Source organism: Physeter macrocephalus, chromosome 14 (genome assembly GCF_002837175.3).
Source record: "Physeter macrocephalus isolate SW-GA chromosome 14, ASM283717v5, whole genome shotgun sequence".
Taxonomy (NCBI): Eukaryota; Metazoa; Chordata; class Mammalia; order Artiodactyla; family Physeteridae; genus Physeter; species Physeter macrocephalus.
This window is the reverse complement of record NC_041227.1, coordinates 63,419,725-63,436,059: the sequence shown is the minus strand read 5'-3', so window position 1 is coordinate 63,436,059 and position 16,335 is coordinate 63,419,725. Positions and strand designations below refer to the sequence as shown.

General features: G+C 38.5%; 1 protein-coding gene across 1 annotated transcript in view; it reads left to right on the top strand.

Moving 5' to 3' along the window:
* The window catches only part of USP31 (ubiquitin specific peptidase 31), a 76,413-nt gene that overhangs the window by 19,117 nt on the left and 40,961 nt on the right, over positions 1–16,335 (top strand). The gene's annotated exons all lie outside the window — the stretch shown is intronic.

The window sequence follows — 16,335 nt, the reverse complement described above, 5'->3', positions numbered from 1 at the left end:
GGACCGGGGCACGAACCCGTGTCCCCTGCATCGGCAGGCGGACTCTCGACCACTGCGCCACCAGGGAATCCCTGCCAGAGTAATCTTAAAGCTTATCTGTAACTACATTATTTCTCTTCTCAAAAATTGCCTTTACTTTTTCTTTTATTTACAAAATGTGGTATAAATTTCTTAGCTTGGCATTTAAACGTTTCAGGAAAAATAAAAAAGGCATGCATAAAACCAGCCCCATTAAAAAAAAAGGTTAGATTCAATAGACACACAATTACTGTTAATTTGCTCTAAATGTTTCTGATGCTTACTCTGATTTCTGTACTTATCTCATCATGGACTGGTGAAAAAAATTCACAGACAGGCACCTATCTGTGGATCGTACTTTGAAGAGCACTGCTGTGCAGCTTCCCATGGTCTGATTTTGTCTGTTTATTCCCATAGGTTCAATGAAAATGTTTTTCTGTCTTTGCTTTTCCTGTAAAATGGTAGTTAGATCTAGAGGCTTAATGAGATTCAGGTTTGAGAGTTTTTTTTTAAGCCCTCTTCTTTTTTTTTTTTTTTTTTTTTTTGGTAAAACTAGTTTGTGGGGAGTGTTATAAACTTCTATCAGGAAGCCTGTCATGTCTGGTCGTGTCTGTTGCAGTGTTAGCAGTCGTCAATGGTTAGTCCTTGATCCAATAGTTCAGTAAGGGTTGAAAAATGGTGATGTTTTAATTTCAACATTCCTTTTCACTTATTAGCTGGAGAACTGTAGAGACTCTCGCCCTTGTCAGTTGTTTGGTTATCCCAAAGTAAATTTGGAGAAGAAAGGCAAAATAAATATGTGGTGTTTTTTTCCCTTTATTTTCTGGATTTCAAAATAATTACTTGATTTCCAAATGTAGTTAGTGAGGTTTTTTTGGTAACTGTATGAATTCATGGATATAAATGCATATTTGATGTGTTTCAGTCAATTACAGTTACTAACCTTATTATGCCCAACTTGTCCCTTTTTTTGCCATTGGGACGAGTCGGCTACCAAGTCCTTTTGACACAATACTGCTAGTAGTCTGTGATGTCAAACCAAAATGCAGGAAGTTAAGATTTTCGAGGCTCATCTTATATGTTTCCTGCTCCAGATGTGGAATCAGTCATTTCTTCAAGGACCCCTAGTTCCTTTTGGTGGCAGATGGTACTAAGACACCACAGTCTGGGCATTAGGGGTGTACTTGGTTTCTCTGTGTCTAAGTAGGCAGAGCTAGGAAATGTGTGATTTGTTTTAAAGGTGTAATAAATCAAGAATTCATATTGATAGTTCTAGTCAGGATTTCAGGGTTTTTATTTAACCTCATTGATCTTACATCTGTTTTTCCTTTCTTCCATGCTGAAAATCCTGTTCTTAACACTAGTGTAAATTCTCATTTACATTATCTCACAGTGCATTCATAAGTCTCAGAATAATCCAATATTACCACCAACAGGATGAGTATTTGAAAAAGGTTTAAGATTTATTTATTCATTTTTTTGTCCATAGGATATGTCCTACTAGGACTGTATAATCATATTATTATGTTTTAAAGTCACTTGGAATAGTTCTCAGTGTGGCTTTGTCACCAATGTGGTATACAGTTAAATTGATTTGTTTCTTTTTGCTTTTGGTTTTGAAGAGTCGTTTTTTAAAATTTAGTTTTGTTGCATAATTATGTAAAAAATAAAATTCATTTGCCTGAAGTCAAATCTACAAAACAAGATCTGTTCAAATAAGTCTAGTTTTCTGTCTCTGATTCCTGTATGCTATTCCCTTTCTCGTTAAATTTTACGATTTATTCTTTCATTGTTTTAATATAAGCAAATACATGTATTCATAATCTTCCTCTTATTCAGATAAATAGTAGCACACCATATGTACATGATTTCCTTCGTCTTGCTTTTTTCCTATAGATAATATATGAGTGCTTACCATATGCCCTGCACAGTGGATTATTTTTTGTATTCCTTATAACATTGTAAGGTAGATATACATATTATTATTTCTGTTTTACAGATGAAGACACAGAGGCATTTCTACCGACCTTTAATTCTCTGATTCTCATTACTCCCCATAGTATCTGGTCCTGTCCTTTGTGTGCTTGTTCATGAGTGAATGAATGAGCAGGACCTCACTTTTGTAACTGCTTTACTTTGAGCAATGATGGGAGCAGAGAAAGGCTGATTTTAAACTGTAGGAAAGGAAATTCAACCTTTTCTTTGAGGTCCATAGCTCTTTATAGCTGGAGAAGAACGCATAGTAGAAAGAACCTTTTTCCTGACCAGAGGTGGTCCCAGCAATTACAAAGATACATTAACTTGGAACATTCTTTAATGTTACCCTAAAATAAGAGTCCCTTTTTGACAGTACAGTGACAGCTTGGTAAATCTCCCTCATTTTAGAGTCTTTATTCCACTGAAGTTATAATAGAGTAGGATAGCTAAAGAAAAGACAGACTCCTTTAAAAGCAGTAGCTCATGGGAAATAGCTACTAGTTAATGATTTCAGGATTTTAATAGTGACAGGAAGGAAGGAGGGTAGCCTCATTTCCCTGCAGGCAGGAGAGAAAGAGGAGCATTGGCAGCTTTTTATCTTATATCCAGCAGGAGGAACAGTTAGCTAGGTTGGAGACCTGTTGGTTGTTACCCTTTGAGGCTCTGTTGTGACATCAGGCAGCTGGTTAGGCTGTAGTAACTGTCCCACCCACTTCCTGGTGATACCCAATTCTCTCTCAGACTTCAGGCTGTCAGCATCAGAGGATAGTGCTGGGAGGAGGATGAGGGCAGCCAGGGTGCAGGTCTGCTCCTTTCCTTTTGAAAATCTGTGGACCCATGAATTTTGAATTTAGTTTGAATCCTGGTATGGCTGAGATCTGGGGTGGTCACTGAGCCTCAGTTTCCTTATTTTCCTTTTCATTGCCATGTGGTAATATGTCAGCCTCACAGACTGTGGCGTTGAATAACCACTGGTTCCTTTACACCTAAGTTATAGAAACACTTGAGCAGGAAAGACCCACCAGCCCAGCCTGTGAAAGTAAGCCTGGAACATAGGAAAGGGACCCTGGTAGGAAGAAGATGTGGAGGATCCTACACCCCAGCTAAGTGCTGAAGAGAGATAAATGTGTTCCACCCCAAATTTTCTCTGGGTCTGGCCTTGTGACTGTAATTGTTTTGAGCTCACCTTTCATGCATGTGTGCTGACCTCTTGAATTGTAGACTATTTTTGAAAGGGTGGTATTTAAATCTCCAGTGTAACAGTGCTAGAGGACTCACTGAGGCATCTGTCCCCCAAGAGGGTATCTCTCACTATGATATATTCTGTGCCATTTTGTTGTCATTGTATGATCTTTCTTTTTTTCTTTTTTTTGTTAATATTTATTTGTTTATTTATTTATTTATGGCTGCTTTTGGAAGCCCCTGTATGATCTTTCTTGAGTAACACAGTAATAACCCATTCATCTGGCTTTTCGAGGGAGTAAGTCTTTCATATAAGTTATTTCCTAGATAATTATTTATTTAAATATCAAATCTTTAAAAGTTTAACTTTTTTTTTTTTTTGATAGGTGGCTTGATATAGCATATTTTATACACTCACTTTCTCAGGGAGGGAATCCTGGGCATACTTTACGCTCCTTGGTGATTTAGAGTCTTTGTTATGAGCGTGATCTATTGCACTCTTCTTCCGTAATATGGAGGTTTCTTTGGGGCCAGTGGGACTATGTGGGACTTAATGAATGGTCCTGGCTTGCTGTATTGTTTGAATTCTTATTTCTGCTTTTTGTAATACTCCTTCTTGCTCCCTACAATCGTCCCTCAAGGTCCTTCCTTAGTTTTCTCTTGCTTTATCCTGTTTTACTTTATCCTGGGAGCCTGTACCTCCTACTTCCTCATTCCTGCATTTTGCAGTTTCTAATCTGCTTCTAGTTAAGTAACCAGATAAATAGAATTGGCTCAAATAAGACTAAATATGCTGAGTTAGGGCCTGAGAGTCTGGCTAAATTAAGAAACTTTAGGGTTTTCCTTTTTGAAGTCAATTTTTAAGAACTTCAAAATAAAGTATGGCCTACATACAGAAAAATGCATAACATCATTAGTGTACAGCTCAATGAATACTAAATCCTAATGTGATATTATATCACCCAGATCAAGAAATGGGTTGTCATTAGCACTTCAGAAGCTTCCTCTTTTGCCCCCTCCCAAACCCTACCCTCTCCCTCCTCCCCAAAGGTAACTACTTTCCTGGCTTCTAACACCACTGATTCGTTTTGCTTGGTTTTGAATTTTATTATGAGTGAAGTAAAAGTATATGTTCTTTTTAAAGAGAGCTTTATTGAGATACAATTTACATACCATATACTTCACCATTTAAAGTGTATAATTCAGTGGTTTTTAGTATATTCACAGAGTTGTGCCTCCATCATCACAATTTTAGACATTTTTATTATCCCCAAAGAAGCCCCATATCCATTAGCAGTCATTGTTCATTGCCCCCAAACTCCCAGTGCTAGATGTCCATTAATTTACTTCCTGTTTCTGTAGATTTTCCTATTCTGAACATTTCATATAAATGGAATCATACAACACATGGCCTTTTGCATTTGGCTTCTTTCACTTAGCATGATGTTTTTCAAGGTTTATCATGTCATACCATGTATCATTTCCTTTTATGGATGAAAGTTTTCCATTATATGAATATACCATATTTTGTTTATCCATTCATTTGTTGATTGACGTTTGGATTATCTCTGTTTTTTGGCTATTATGAGTAATACTGCTATAAACATTCATCTATAAATTTTTGTATGGAAATATGTTTTTATTTCTCTTGGGTGTATACCTAGGAGTAAAATTGCAGGGTCATATGGTGACTCCATGTTTAACTTTTTGAGCAACTGCGCAACAGTTTTCCACAGCGGCTGCACCATTTTCCTTTTCCACCAGCTGTGTGTGAGGGTTCCAGTTTCTCTACATCCTTGTCAACAGTTGTTATTGTCTGTCTTCTGTTAGAGCCATCTTAGTGGGTGTGGAGTGGTATCTCATTGTGGTTTTTATTTGCAGTAAGGAATCTTTTGTGCCTGGTTTCTTTTGTCAAAATTCATTATGAGTAACATCTGTTTTGATAAGAGTAATATCTAAAATATTGCAGAAAACTTGGAAAATATGTAAAAGTTGAAAGAGGAAAATTGAAAATGTATAGAAGTTGTTTGGCATACTATTTTTTTTCCTTTTGTGTATGCTTTAACATAATTGGGATCAAACTGTGTATATAGTTTTGCATTATGTGATTGTCTTTTCATATTGTATAAGTCATTTTTTTCACAAAAACTCTTTAGTTCACTGTATGAAGGTACTGTAACCTTTTTTTGGATGGTTTCTGGTTGCAGTGAACATATTTTTTGCATAAATCTTTAATTTTGACTGTTGCTTTTGGATATTTAGAAGTGAAATTCCTCGGTCATTGTTCATCTATTTTGAAGGTTCTTAAATCATATTGTTACTTTATTTTACAGGAAGGTTGTACCATTAGCAGTGTAAGAATGTTTTATCATACCCCACTGTTGCAAAAAAGAAACCCTTAGGTTGATAAATGGAAAAGAGCATTTTATTGTTTTATTTGCATTTTTTTGTTGATAGTGAGGTAGGACAGCTTCATCTGTTCTTTAAAGTGGGAGGATATCTTATGAGAGTAACATTTCGATAATTTAGGGAATTACCCTGTTTTGATTTCACAGATTTCTCTTGTTTGCTCTCTGTGTTTTCACACACACCCTTCCAGTTAGCTTTCACATTCTACAGGCAGATGAACAAGACCTGTACCAACTAACATTGGCCGAGATTGGGGCAGTCAGACCAGGTCTAGACTGGGAAGGTTCTAAGTTGTACTTTGCTAGGAAAAGCCTGGAGCCAGGATAAGCTGGAGGCTTGCACCTATGCTAGTTGTCCGCTACCTGGTTTTTTTTTTTTCAATTAAAAAAAAATTAATTTTTTTTTGCTGCATTGGGTCTTTGTTGCTGGGCCCAGGCTTTCTCTAGTTGCAATGAATGGGGGCTACTCTCTTCGTTGTGGTGTGCAGGCTTCTCATAGCGGTGGCTTCTCTTGTCGGGCACAGGCTCTAGGCGCGCAGGCTTCAGTAGTTGTGGCACGTGGGCTCAGTAGTTGTGGCTTGCGGGCTCTAGAGTGCAGGCTCAGTAGTTGTGGCACATGGGCTTAGTTGCTCTGTAGCATGTGGGATTTTCTTAGGCCAGGGCTCAAACCCATGTCCCCTGCATTGATAGGCAGATTCCTAACCACTGTGCCACCAGGGAAGTCCCTGCTACCTGATTCTTGTGGTGAGGGTTGAAAGAACTGGTGGAGGCCAGGACTGATTTGGAGATTACACCTGTGTGCAGTTTACTAGTCCGCTTGGCTTAACTATCAAGCGTGCACAGTGCTGGGTATGGAGAAGAGTGATATAGCAGGCCCATGACTTGAATGCTTCTTTAGCCAGTTAAAGTTTATTTGGAGTGCTCTGGGTTTATGGCAATATGAACGCATAATTTATAGAGAAACTTGCTGGATCTCTCTCTGCTTATGAATAACATCTCTTGATTACTACTAATTGATGCTTTAGTTATCAAAATGCAGTAACAGAATATTGATTCAAAGCAAGATTATTTCCAGAATACTTTGAATCCCTTTATAAAATTGTCTATTTGGTCAAAAACATTTTAGATCTGTTTATCATCAAATTCCAATATATTCAAAATCAAGAGGATGTATACTTTGCCAGTGAACGTACACACACTGATTATAGAAGTAAATGCACGTTTGGCCTTGGAGTAGTTCAAGGCTTATGCCTACCCCACTCCTTGTCTTTCCCACCCTATTTCACCTCTGATGACGTGTAGGTCCCTTTACTTCCACCCCAAAGAGGAGTGACTCTCAGCCGAGAACATCATTGGCCCCTGTGCTGGTGAGCAGGGCCATGTGCTGAGTTCATAAGCCAAGCCCACGTTCCCCCTCGTCTTCCCTCCACTTGATCGAGAAGCTGATGCTGCTATCCTTTTTTTCTCTTACTAGGGTTAAGCTTTCTTTCACCTCCCACCTGGCAAGCCAGGGAGGCCTAAAAAGGCCCCTGATGGGTGGCTATAGGCATAAATTCTTTTTTTCTTTCTCTTTCCCTAAGTTTTCTTTGATGCTGACTGCTTTTTCCCCCAGTGGTAAGATCCAAAGATTGATTTGGGCTTTGGGTTTAGGATTAATATAGGCAGAAAACTTTGATTTAAGGCTCCCTAGGTCTGTCTAGCAGAGAAAAAAATTCTTAGCATAGTGCATCCTGACTCTCAGGGATTTGTGGCCAAAACTTCAGCTAGAAATAACATCTGTTTTTGTTTGTTTTTTTTGTCAGCCCTGTTTTCTTTGCATAAGATTTGGGTTCCTTGGTCAGAAATACTAGGGTATGCTATCATAAGATCACCCTTACGTACCACTTGGTTATCATTATCAACAAATTCATTTTAGAAAACGTGGAAAATACTGAAATGTGTAAAGAAGAAAAAGAAAACTCACCCAAAATATGCTACTTTAAGATAATGACTGTTAATGTTTTGGTGTATATTTACGAGGATAAAAAACAAAAAGGTCTTTTAAAATGTTTTCTAAAAGTTTGAAATCAAGTTCATACGTAGTTTTGTATCTTCTTTCCACTTAATTTTATTATGTATTTATTTCTTTGAATTTTCTAAAACTCTCAAACATTTGTAATATTCCATGTTAGGAATATATAATAATTTCTTAGATATTTAGATGGCTTTTCCAGTTTTTCTGTTTTGAGTTTTAACTGCTGAAGATTATTACACTTCCCGTATGATGACCTTTTAGTCACATCAGGGCTGGGTGTTTGCTTTTTTGATTGTGTTGGTAGTTAGCCAAAATTCCCCGTCTTAAAAAAAAAAAAAGCTTTTAAAAAGCACTATTTTACTATAGTTGGGAAGAATCTTAGATTGTGTAGGAAAATGTCAAGGAGACTAAAAAGAAGACACTCTTGAGTTACTTGATTGTATACATAAATGCATTATGGTGACCCAAGCTGACTTTGGAGTTGGCTAGGCTTGGCCAGTTAGAGTGTTCTGGGAGGGATGGACTGCATCAGAATAATCTCCGCCAGCAGAACAGCTTGAGCATTATAAGGTGAACACTCCCCTTTACATTTGTTGATGAGAGACAGATGCAGCTCTTCGAGGGATGGTGGTCGACTCTCTCTGGTTTCCTTTCTCTAGCATCCTGGGACACTCAGGCAGGGTATAAATTCCCCGTCTTAAAAAAAAAAAAAAGCTTTTAAAAAGCACTATTTTAGGGCTCCCCTGGTGGCGCAGTGGTTGCGCGTCCGCCTGCCCATGCAGGGGAATGTCAAGGAGACTAAAAAGAAGACACTCTTGAGTTACTTGATTGTATACATAAATGCATTATGGTGACCCAAGCTGACTTTGGAGTTGGCTAGGCTTGGCCAGTTAGAGTGTTCTGGGAGGGATGGACTGCATCAGAATAATCTCCGCCAGCAGAACAGCTTGAGCATTATAAGGTGAACACTCCCCTTTACATTTGTTGATGAGAGACAGATGCAGCTCTTCGAGGGATGGTGGTCGACTCTCTCTGGTTTCCTTTCTCTAGCATCCTGGGACACTCAGGCAGGGTATAGTTCTTCACGTGCTGCACCTTGATTTTCTGACATAGTCCGAATTCCTCCTTATTTCTCGAATAATATTTCAATTAGATAAACTGCATTTTTGTTTCTGGGCCATGTTTCAGTCATAGGAAAAAATGCAAATTATAACAAAACAAACACTGATTAACAAGGATTTATTTAAAAGCAAATAAACTCCCAGAAGCCTCAGGCTTGGTGCAGCTGTAGTTCAGCCTCCAACACATGTTTTGTGTCTGCATTGAGAATGGCGTTCAGAATGAAGAACCTCAAGCCCTACGTGATCCTGAGTTGTAGAAGGGACAAAAATCATTTATTGAACAAAATGATTATGGGCAAAAATATTTTAAGGCCGTTTTAATCAGATGAGGTTGAAGAATAGAGTTAACTATGGACAAGTTACTTCACTTTACTGAGCCCAAGGTTTTTTTAAGAGAAAGATGAAGTGTAAAAAAAAACAGCTGGGTTCATAGATGGTATCTAAAAGTGAAACTTGGTTTCTGGACTCTGCTGGAAAGAACAGAATGATAAGCACTTGTCTTGAGAAAAGCTTCATCTCTTGTATTTGACTTTCTGGACACCTAAGTTGATGAAGAATAATTAACTAAAAACATAGTGAATGAGATTGGTACAAATGGATGAATACTGTAAAATAGTGATGTTATATCTGTAAATAGTGATGTTAATACTTAACAGCCTAGGGAATTTCTGGGGATTCATTTTATAGGAAATAACACCTGTAAACAATTAGTATAAAGCCTGATACATTACAGGCACTCAAATATTAACTTATTGTTATTCTTTGTGTCAAGTATTTTATTCACTAGGCTTGGGGGAAATAATATTGAATAAGACATTCCTGATCACTGTCTAGTGGTGGAGACAGATATAAGATTATATATTCTGGTGATTTGAATAAAATGTAATAACTGATATAATACAGTTATGACGAAAGAGCCTCCCATAAGTTTTAATGCTTTTGGAACTGAAACGTCAGAGTTTTTCCGGTGTAGCATGCTCTTTCTCAGTTGCAGCTTCACATTAGAAATAGAATTGTGAAAAAAGAAAATCAACATTTGACAAAAAAACTAGTGATGATCAGGTCCCACCATAGACCTAATTAAATCAGCATCTCTAGGCTGCTGCCGTGCATGGTTTTTATTAAAAAAAAAAAAAATTTCCCCAGGTGATTCTAATGTGCAGCCAAGGGTCAAGAGCCAATGCTTTATGATACTTTCTTCTCTTTTTCTTTGGTGTTTTCCAGGATTATACTATACCATAGGATAATTCCTTGCTTTTTACTTGACTTTTGAAACTTACATAATGGCAGGTGTTTAGAGTTTAAAATGCTTTTATGATCTCATTAAAGCCTCACAATGATAAATTTAGAAAAGTATTATCCCCATTTTGCAGAAAAGATAGCTGAGGCTCAGAAAAACTACACCTTAAGTAAAGGGTAGACTTAAACCAAGGTATTCAGAATCCAGTCTTTCTCTTTCTATTGCATTTCTAGCAGAAACTTCCAACCACTGTTTAAATACTTAAAGGTTTTGTCTTGCTGCTATGTTTTCTACTGATACAGCTTTATGATCTGTTGAGAAATCTTTGCTCATTGTTCATCTGGCTGAACCACTTGTATATTTCTTTTTATATTTCTTCCTTTTATTCTGGCTCTAATGCTCTTGACCATACTTCCACCTCAGCTATAATTTCTTGAAATGCAGTAGCCATTTTTCAATCCTTTTTTTTTTTTTTACAGTTTTTTCTTTTATAGAAGAATATACCCTTTCCTATTTTTTATTTCAGCGGTGAGTCCCTGCCACCAAGTCTTTGTGGTATATATGAGTTTGTTTAATACTGAAAACTAATCTTATAACTGCAAATATCCATTGTTGTCCAAATCTGTTTTAGTTCCTGAGTTTGGATCTTGAGAACTTGGATATAATGGACACCTGTCCTTGAGGTAACCTTTGTTCAGTTCTCTGTCTGGAAGGATCAAGGAGCTCTGTATCAGAATAACCCACTTTTCCCTGTGGCCAGACATGAACACATGAACATGTTGTGTGTGGTGTTCTCTACTATTCTTCCTGAGTTGTCTTTCCATCCTGGAAGGAAACTCCTTTCCCATTGCTTCCTTCCTTTTCTGTCTTTCTCGTTTCCCACCAGAGTCCCAGCTCCATCTTGCTGAGGAAGGAGGCGGGGGCAGTGCATTTGGGAGATGGGAGTGGAGGGCATTCCAGGCATAGGGAAAGTGTGTGAAAGTCTGGAGGCCTTATGGTCTCTTTCAAGGGCCCATAGTTGCCACGGCTGGCTAGTACTGAGGGCCTCTCTGCCTCATATGTACTATTATGTGAACAGACCTCCCCACCAGAGGTGACAATAAAAGGAGGAAAGGCTGAATGAAGGTCACAGAGAGCCCCGTTGAGTGGCATGAATTCCTGGCATGGAATTCTGTTGTATGGACACTTTATCACTGTTTTTTATGGGTCATATCTGGTTTTACAGTATTCATCCATTTGTACCAATCTCATTCACTATGTTTTTAGTTAATTATTCTTCATCAACTTAGGTGTCCAGAAAGTCAAATACAAGAGATGAAGCTTTTCTCAAGACAAGTGCTTATCATTCTGTTCTTTCCAGCACAGTCCAGAAACCAAGTTTCACTTTTAGATACCATCTATGGACCCAGCTGTTTATTTTTACACTTCATCTTTCTCTTAAGATGTAAATATATTGTCCTCCCAGGTTCTTCTGTTCTTTCCCAGAATCACTGAAAATAAATTCTACGTTCCTTCTGGCATAGAATCAAGGAAAGTGAGTGATGAGTTTTGGCAAGCCACCTTTTCCCTAAAAGAGTAAGCCAACTCCTGATCAGTCATGTCAGACCGATACTGCCATGTCCATTCCCCATGGAAGGAACTCACCAATAGCCATTACTTTGTCATCTTCTTGGAGTCAGGTAAAGGATGTCTTGAGCCAGTTACTGTCTTTTTGCTGGAGCCCAGGATTCTGCTGCTTCTGTACTAGGGCTCTGTGGAAAGAAAGAACCTCATGTCTAGTTTTATAGCTCCAGTTGGATAGACTTCATTCTTTTCCTTTTCTGGACCATGCTTCCAACTCATTTTTTTTCCCCTTTAAGGGGGAAAAAAAGTTCTCTGTAGTTCTAGTCCTTAAGGTTTTATTTGAAGGGTAAAAAGAAATTTTATGAGGCTTGAAGGCCCTACAGATGTGTTGGACTTTTACTTTATAGTAACTAGATGTTAGGATCATCCTGAATGGAAAATTAGAATGATGGTTACATTTATTTGTAATAGGATGTAAAGGATTTAAAGCAACAGATTCAGTTTAATGTTTTTGCAAACCAGAATCATACCCAAATTCTATAAAATAGACACAGATGTGTAAGGTTAATTTTAAGAAGGTTCTTTATTTTTCATAGAAGTGACAAATTTAATTTTAAATGATTTCTCAGATTGTAGCAATGCTTATATTTACAGATGACATATTCCAGTGATAATCAACTTTTTAAAAAACTGCAAAAATACGGAGGTATTAATTTTAGGACATCAAATAAACCAAGATTTATTAGGAAGAAAAAATCATTAAAGACAAACCAAAGCAGTGTCAGATGTGGCCCAAAAGAAAAACCAACATCACTTGCTAGGACTCTAGGGGCAGAGCTTGGGTGAAGATATGGGATGCCAGGGTCTCTGTGGTGGTCCAGCTCAACTGCTTCACTGTATGACCAGGAGTCAGGTTTGGTGAGTTACCTAAGATAACCATCCGTGTGTGGCAGAGCCATGCTTGAGCCCAGGTTTCTTGACTCCTACTATGTTTCTTCCTTCTGTAACATGCTAAAGGATGGTTACTAGGTTATTCTGTGTTATGGTTTCTCTGGGGAAGAAGTAAAATAAATAGTCCCTTGGGTCTCTGCAGTGGGAAGAAGTCACCATTGTGAAGGGAAAAAGGAGCCTTTGTGTTGTGTATGTTCAGTGAGGTTTCCTTTAAAATTTCCTTTAGTTTGAGATATAGTGATTTAGGGCGGGGTTGACCCAGAGCAATTTTGGCCCTAGTTACAGAGGGTTGTGGAAGTCCTGTTGCTTGTTTAGTCGTGCCCAACAAAAATCTTGTTGAGCTGCTTCAGCACAGCACCTTTTACAGAGTGATTGGAGGATAAATGCTGGATGAGTTGAAGTGATAGTGGCAGGAAGCATAAATCAGATTTAATGCAATCCTGATAAAGAACTGAATGTTGTCTCCACCCTGAATTTGGTGGCCACTGTGCATAAAATATCTGCTTTGACACAAAAAGAAGCATTTGATTTCAGCTAATTTCTTTCTTAGGATACATATACTGAGAACTACCTCTCCCTCCCTGTTGGGAGTAAATAAGGGAGAGGGTCCTGAACAGAAGCTTGTTATGCTTCTAGCATTTTGTGTGCCCCAACTATATGCCATGAGATTTGTCTTTACCCTTGCTGTACCTAAAACTTCCTCTTGGCAATTGGCTTCTGCTTCCTCCACAAAACAAAGGTTCCCTGCCTTCCTGTCTATAACTTCTCTGAATCCATAACTATCCTTACCTCCTTCTCTTCTGTCTCTCTTACCTCCTGTTTAAGATAGTTCCTCTACCTCTTTTCTGAATCCTTCCTTCTCCCCTTACTGAAGAATCCTCTTTCTTCAAGTATCTCCTTTCTGTTAGCTTCTTCCATCAGCCCTAAAGTCCCTCTGTCCTGTAGGTTGCCCCCTCCAGATAGTTACAGCATCTTTCTTCCTGCCTTTTATAACCAAGCTTCTCATATATGAAGAGTGGTCTTGTAACCATTCAGTTTCCTTACCTTTTCTTCTCCTTTAGCCTCTCTGATCAGTGTCACTGAAATTGCACAGGCAATCAGTCTCTTAATTTGCAATTCCAAAGGACCCATCTCTGTGCTTGTCTTACTTGACTTTTCTGTGGCGGTTTACGTCGTTGTTTCCATCCCCTTGGAGGTTTCTTCTCCATCAGCTTGTGTGATGCCACTCTCTTCTGGCTGCTACCTCTTATCTTCTTCTTGGGCTTCTTTTCTGTGACTTGTCCCTTTTATAAGATTCTGCCCCAGCTGCCTCCTTTCCTCATTAAATGTTCCCTATTTCCTCTATGCTCATATGATAGGTGTATGTGCTCTGATTTAACTTTCCAGCTCAGATCTCTTTCCTGAGCACCAGACCTAGCCTCACTCGAGATCCTGTAGGTACTTCAAAGTCAACATGTTCAAAGCTCTGCAGTCCCCAGTCTCTTCCTCAGTTCCTGATTTCATTATGCACCAAAGTCCGAAACTAAAAACCTTGGTGTCATCCCCGATTTCTTCTTTATATCACTCAATATAGTGTCACCAGTCATCTCTTTCTCTTCCATCCTGAATCAGCCACAGGTTTACCTGCTAGTGCTGATGATGTTTTTTTTTTTTACTGATCCATTTTTCTTTGCTAGGAGGTCTCTTTCTTCTGTAGCTCACTTTCTTCCGCTCTTCATGCCAATGGCTTTAGTTTTGATTCTCCTAAATGAGAACATAATCATGGCTGCAAGCGGAACCATTTCAAGATGGAGTAAGATGTCAAGTATATAAAATGCTACAGGGAGAATGAAAAAGGTGAAGACTGAGAAAGAAGAAATTAGATTTGGTGATGTGGGTGGCGTCTGACCTCTGGGGTAAGTTTTGTAGTGTAGTGAAGACTTTTCCCCACACTCATTCCGCCTTTTGTGTACCTGTTTCTGAGGTGGCACCCAAGTGGTATCCTTCAAGTCACTTGAAATCTTGTTTGTTACCAGGGTCCTTTCTCTCCCTTGTTCACTTGGTTCAGTTAGTGAGTTTTGCCAGTGACACTTGTATATTCTCATTTGCATTGCTTTGATTTTTTCCTCCTTAAATGTGAATTTTGTAGATCATCTTCTTGTTATTCACATCTAATTGATCATCATGTTGTGATGGTTCTTCTTCATAATTAAAAATGTATCCCTTTTCATCTCTGTTATCATTAATTGGAAAATACAATGGACAGTTATTAGTTCTTTGGCTTACTTTGTCATTCTTCAACTTTTAATACTATTGATCACTCTCTCCTTCGTAGCTCTCTTCTCTTGACTCTTGGGACTCCATTCTCTTGATTTTCTTGCCACATCTTTGATGGCCTTTTCTTAGTTTCCTTTTAGGGCCCCCTAAATATAGAAGTCCTCTGGATTCTGTCCTCTGGCTTGATCTCTCATGATCTTGTCTGGGCAGTCTTAGCCATACTCATGATTTCAAGTACCACCCATCTGTTGACCCCCAAATCTTTGTCCTGAGCGCAGACTCTTTCACTGAGTGCCAGATCTGTTTTTTGTAGTTGTTTGCCAGGTACTTCCTTTTGGAGGTTCCACAGAACTTCAGATATAGTGGATTCTAATGGGAACTCATCATCCTCTTTTCCAGACTTCTTCCTTTTTTATTTTGTCTTGATGAAGGGAACCACCAGTGGCCCATCATCCAGATAAGACACCTGAATGACATTAATGCCTCCGTCCTCACTTTCCACATTCATTAGGTCACAAATCCTATTGATTCTACGGCCCCAATTTTTTTTTTTTTTTTTTTTTTTTTGCGGTATGCGGGCCTCTCACTGTTGTGGCCTCTCCCGTTGTGGAGCACAGGCTCCGGACGCGCAGGCTCAGCGGCCATGGCTCACGGACAATTTTGAAATCTCTTTCAAATTTGCCCTCACAGACTTAGTTTAGACCCTTATTGTTTCTTGCCTGATCGTTTCATTTGTCTCCTAACTGCTCTCTCTTTGTGCAGTTGTCTCCCCTCCTTTCTCCCTACTTCCAAATCAATACTCATAGCTAAAATTTGAGTGCTTATTATATATCATTTACATGTGAAATGTTTTATATGCATTCTCACTTAACCATCACACTAAATCATTATTATCCTTTTTACTTTGGCGCAGAGTAGGCCAGGCCTCACAAACAGTGGTAGGACAGAGAGATTTGAATTCAGGCTATATGCTCCAGAGCCCATAATCTTAATTTTAATTAACCAGTTCACCTACAGCCTTTCATGGCCCACCCCTCTTTGCATACTCTAGTTTGGAAGCAAGTCACTGTCACAGTCCATATTCAAGGTTGCGGGGCGGGGGGTGGTGGTTAAGGTCCAACTCCTGGAGGGGGGATTATTGACATAAATTATTCAGAATTCTTCTTTAAGGAAGATTTGTCTCTTCCCACTTATTTATTCACTCAGTCATTTACCTTATGTAGACTTGGTTATTTTATACTTTGGTTTATAATCTAATAGTATTATACCTATTTAACCAATTCTCAGTTTTTCTTTTACTTTTTAAAAAATTGAGGTATAATTGACATATAACATTAGTTTCAGGTTAACATAATGATTTGATATTTATAACAATTCTCATTTTTAAGATGTTCAAGTTATTACCAGTTTTTTGCTATTAGTGAATGAATATCTTAGAAGTCTTGGCATGCTGTTTTGATGGTTTCCTTTACATATATTCCTAAAAGTAGGATTGTTGGGTTAGGTGCATTTAAAAGTTTTTGGTGGGCTTCCCTGGTGGCGCAGTGGTTGAGAGTCCGCCTGCCGATGCAGGGGACACGGGTTCGTGCCCCGGTCCGGGAAGAT